Source organism: Schistocerca serialis, chromosome 9 (genome assembly GCF_023864345.2).
Source record: "Schistocerca serialis cubense isolate TAMUIC-IGC-003099 chromosome 9, iqSchSeri2.2, whole genome shotgun sequence".
Taxonomy (NCBI): domain Eukaryota; kingdom Metazoa; phylum Arthropoda; class Insecta; order Orthoptera; family Acrididae; genus Schistocerca; species Schistocerca serialis.
This window is the reverse complement of record NC_064646.1, coordinates 198,399,239-198,404,836: the sequence shown is the minus strand read 5'-3', so window position 1 is coordinate 198,404,836 and position 5,598 is coordinate 198,399,239. Positions and strand designations below refer to the sequence as shown.

Below are 5,598 nucleotides of genomic sequence, written 5' to 3'. Positions count from 1 at the left end.
CCTCCATGGGATCTGTGGGGATAGTCGAGGTCATAATGACAGCAGAGAGCTACGTTAACATTATTGTGGAGCACCTCCAACGCTTTATGGTTGAAGTCACTCTCTATAACGATGACATCTTCCTCCCAGATAACTGTTCGCGCTGCAAGATCAGAACTGTGCTACAGTGGTTTGAGGGGGATTACAGTGAACTCAGACTGATGTCATGGCCAGCAAATGCCTGTTATGTTCCCGTTGGAACACATGTTGCTTGGCCTGTGCCTAGACATCTGATGTTACATACTTCTATGATCGTGTCAACGACTTGTAGCATCTAACTAAAACTACTAAACTACTCCCGAACAGGCCAAGAAGGCCCAACGGTACCGACCGGCCGCGTGTCATCCTCAGCACATAGGCGTCATTGGATGCGGATATGGAGGGACGTGTGGTCAGCACACCGCTCTCCCGGCCGTATGTCAGTTTCCGAGACCGGAGCCGCTACTTCTCAATCAAGTAGCTTCTCAGTTTGCCTCACAAGGGCTGAGTGCACCCCACTTGCCAACAGCGCTCGGCAGACCGGGTGGTCACCCATCCAAGTGCTAGCCCAGCCCGACAGCGACTAACTTCGGTGATCTGACGGGAACCGGTGTTACCACTGCGGCAAGGCCGTTGGCTTGTAGCATCTATGTCAACCAGAATCTCTGCTGTGCTGGAAGTGGAATAACACGCTATTAAACGGGTGGTTATAATGTTTTGGTTCATCGATGTATTTAATATTGCGAGCCTCATAAACTGTAACGAACTATATGAATAATTGCGATTTTCACTCCTTCCAAAGTAACCCATTACACCATGCGTAGACCAGCTGTCGCACAATTTTAAGTAAACAGTATCGATGGCAATTGAGAGACGCAAATAAATTAGTAAGCCATGGTACTTTTCCCCAATGGTACACAAATCAGGTCGGAACATTGTTGCAGAAGCAACGAAATAAGCATGGGAAATATAAGTGAATGCAACATCATCAAGACTGGTGAGGTTTCACCAAAACTTGAAATTTAATGCGGATGTCAATGCGAGATGCATTTATTACTTTCCAGAACGAAACACTGTTCCAAAATCTGGCAGAAAACCCAAAGAGATTCTGGTCGTACGTAAATTACACCAGCAGCAAGACACATTCAGTACCTACATTGCGCGAGAGAGAAAGTAACGCCGGCCGCGGTGGTCTAGCGGTTCTAGGCGCTCAGTCCGGAACCGCAGGACTGCTACGGTCGCAGGTTCGAATCCTGCCTCGGGCATGGATGTGTGTGTTGTCCTTAGGTTAGTCAGGTTTAAGTAGTTCTAAGTTCTAGGGGACTGATGACCTCAGCAGTTAAGTCCCATAGTGCTCAGAACCATTTGAACCATTTGAGAAAGTAACATTACCGATAATAGTGCCAGTAAAGAGACGATACTAAATACGGTTTTCCGAAATTCCTTCAACCAGAAAAAGAAACTAAATATACCAGAATTCTAATTTCCGTCTAGTGCGCACTTTTTTTACCGTGTGAAGTCCTCAAAATTGGGGTGCGCGTAAGATTTGATGGCGCATTAGATTCGAGTACAAACTTGAATCGTTCATCGGTATTTCTTACCCTGTGTGGTACGAAGAAGCAAAATATGTACTAAACGCTATCAAGAAGAAATACAGTAAGTACGGTATCTGTGAATTAGAGAAAGGAAGACGCAAATCGGGTAAAAGGTTATCAAGTTAAAAGAGCTGGTTTTCCAGTGCTGAATTCTGTTCTCAAGCTTCAGAACAAAATCCGTTACTGCCGGGAGAGGAAATTTTCTTTAGTCGTCGATTGAAATAGCACGTGTCTTTTTTTTATATTCTCATTGAAATTTAGATATTGTCTCGTACATCACAACGCATTGTTATATTTCTCAGCCTCGTTTCATTATTGTTGCCCTACTACAGTGCTTCGCGTTTTGTTAGCATTAGGTAGTCACGAAATTGAAGGCAAGCAGAGAAGAATATTGTATGAAGCTACTTCCAAGCGTAAAGTAATTCTTCATACTGAAAAATATGCTAACAGAAGGGCAGGAAGAGGGTTCAATGTAGCTGAGAGGAACGTTCGCTTATGGAAGGAACAGAAATTGGGATTACAGTATTTGCAACTACCGCTACTAGACAGAAGTTTACTGGACCTTGCAAAGGAAGACATGCTGAGGGTGAAGTAAAAGTTTTGGAATTCGTCCGATGAAGGAGGAGGAGTGGGCAAACTGTAACCGGTGACACCATAACAAAAGAAGCAAAAGAGGGGGCTGCAGCTCTTGATATACCGAAGCAAGAGTTTAAGTTTAGCCGGGAATGGGTTAATAGCTTTATGAAACGAGTGGGCTTGTCTCTGTGACACCGTACAACAATATGCCAAAAACTTCCACTGGATTTTGAGAAGAAACTTCGAAAATTTCAACAGTATGTTGTCACAAGTCGGAAAAGAACAATCTTTCGATGGGCCAAATAAGCAACGCTGATGAGACTTCAGTTTGGTCTGACACGTTACGTAATTACACGTATGACGAGAGGGATACAAAAGAACTTATCATCAAAATCTGGTTTTGAGAAACAACACGTAATAATAACGCTGGCAATCACAGCAGATGTGAACATGCTTACCCCTTTTTTTAATCTTCAAGCGAAAAACAAGACCTTAGACTCCGAAAAATGAAGTTATTCCCTGATGACGTCATTGCTCGGAATCAAGAGAAGGGATGGATGACTGGAAGTTATTACTTGATCACATCATTGTTCGGAATGAAGAGAAGGGATGGATGACTGAAACATTGATGCTTGACTGGTTCCGAAATGTGTGGTGTTGGTTGGTTGGTTTGGGGAAGGAGACCAGACAGCGTGGTCAACGGTCTCACCGGATTCGGGAAGGATGGGGAAGGAAGTCGGCCGCGCCCTTTCAGAGGAACCATCCCGGCATTTGCCTGGAGTGATTTAGGGAAATCACGAAATGTGTGGTGTGTTTTCCAAGCAACCATCAATGATTTGTCTTGATGCATTTCGTGGTCATGTCATTGACGACGTAAAAAGGATCCACAGCCTACCCATTGACCTTGTTATCATTCCTGGGGCAATGACTTCTGTATTACAAAAGGAAAAATTAAATGTGCTGTACCCTACATTATTGAGCACTGGGTTTCGGCTGCCTGGAAACTCATCGAAGCACCAATGATCGTAAAATCATTCAAGAAATGCTGTATTTCAAATACTCTGGATGGCAGTGAAGACGACGTGCTCTGGAACGACACCAAGAATGACGGAGAAGGAGGAAATGAATCTGTTTCTGATGCAAACTCTTCCGAGGATTCAAGTAATGATGACGTTAGTGAATAATGAAGAGTAACGACTGTAATTTACAGTATGTTTCTTTGAATGTCATGTAGGTAATCAAGTTAGGCGTTTTTTTAGTACTGAAAATGTCACTTATACAGTGATGAGTAACTTAAAAAGAGATTATTGTCGTTTTTTATAGTTCATGTATACATTCACTATTGTTTGAAATAAAGTTGGCATTGTAAAATAAAATTCAGCAAGACAAAAATACCTTACCAGCAATGTGCTAAAATAATTTTTTTCATTAATTTAATTTTTGAAATTGAGGTGCCCATTAAATTTGATGGCGCTTATTGTCGTAAATACGGCAAGAGCAGCCAGCAAGATGAGTAACTTACAAGTAGATATCTACGGTGCACCGAAGCAGCTTAAACCATAAAATAAAGACAAGTCCTCCGAATCAGAGACTGCGGTTTATGGGCAGACACTTAGGTAATCTTATACATCTACTAAAGGGGCTGCCTACACAACGCTTGTCTGTTCTCTTCTGGAGTACTGCAGAGTGGTATATGATGAGCTTCAGATATGTCTGCGGAAGGCTTGGCAATAGTTCAAAGGGCAGCTTGTTTAATATTATTGTGAAACGCTGTAGAAAGTGTGACGGATATGTATGGTCCGTGAGTCGGGGTGGCAGTCATTAAAACACAGGCAGTTTTTCTTGAAATTTCGTTCACCAAATTTCTCCTCTGATTGAGAAAATTTTTGCTGGCGCCAACCTAAACAGGTAATAATATAATAATAATGAGAACCCACAATGAAGTATTTAATTGCTCGTTTTTCCGGGGCGGCTTTCGAGAATGGAACGGTAGAGAAATACCTTGAAGGTGGTTCCATAAACCCTCTGCCAGGCATATAATCTAGTTGCAGAGCAGTCATGTAGCTGTACAAACAAATGGCTTGAGATGTTATTACTTGCAGTACGACGTCGTCATTCCCAACCCTACATTCTATTCAAATCCAACGAATTCAGTAGCTGCAATTATCAAGAACGAACGCGATGTTTTTGGGCGTTACATATGATCTATTTGTTACCTATCTGTGAACGAACGATACAATTGTTAGTTTTACGAGGAATCTCGTCTCCAATAGTTCAAAGTATATTACTATCAAATTTCAACCGAATCTGTTTTACTAATTTCAGTTTCTATAATGCAATATGTTACTAACAAGATTTCTCGTCGTGAAAGAAATATTAGACGTTTTTTAATAAACATTATTCTCTCAATCGCTTTCTCTTTAACCTCCACTTACGTAATACAATTTGGAACTCACCCAGTTGCCGTTAACTTTGTTACTGAATGTTACAAATTTATAACGAACATTACTGCTAATAGACTTTATTTAATAGAGCAATTAAGAATCATATTACCGTTCATTTCGTTGCTTTGAAAATTTTGAGTTTATTTACTTTTTTGTGATCGGAAATATTTTATGCTTCCTCATATGAAATTGAATGAAATTTTTTTCCAAATAATTAAATCTCTCTTACGTGCAGCATATGAGCCAGAAAAACGGAAATGTTAAAACCGTTGCCTCCCAACCCCGAGGGAAATGCTATTAGCGTGCAGCTGAAAAATGAGCCGATGTTATCATAGTTACGCTGGTGACGCATCACTTGGCTGCTGTAGTGAACTTTTTAATGCTCACGAACTGTACTGGGTTCCAGAAATCTTTAGGCTATTGGGCACCGTAACAAGTCGATTCTCTGAAACTGTTTACACAATTACTTCTTATATTGTCGCTACAGTAGCAAAGTTATAGCAGTTATGCGTAAAATACGTATTATTTTAAGTTAATCGTGATTCAAAGAGACAAGCCTCACCTTAGGTTTGCGATCAGACCTCGCTAACTTTTGAGGCAGGTTATTATGCACGTTGCTGTCTTTCTAAATTACTATGGTGTCAAATAACTTCTCATTCCTTCTTCGTAATTCGTAACACGCTCTCATATTACTTACACCGATAAGTCAAACATTATGACTAACGCACACCGCGACGCTGGGAACGTATCGAACACATGACGCGGTAACAAACGTATGTAAGCGGAACAGATACGGAAGAACAATCACCCTAACGAAGGTAAGGGCTGCAAATGGTAAAATCCATTGAGGAAAAGGACTTTGACAAAGGGCAGATGGTTATTACGCAGAGCGTGTGAACGAGTATCTCTAAAACGCCGAAGCTTGTCGGATGTTCACTTGCTTCTGTCGTGGGCATCTACCCAAA

The 5,598-nt window shown here is 41.4% G+C and overlaps 1 pseudogene; it reads right to left on the bottom strand.

The window, feature by feature from the left end:
- Positions 1 to 538: 538 nt before the first annotated feature.
- On the bottom strand, positions 539 to 656 carry LOC126419983 (5S ribosomal RNA; annotated as a pseudogene).
- Between the last annotated feature and the right edge of the window lie 4,942 nt (positions 657 to 5,598).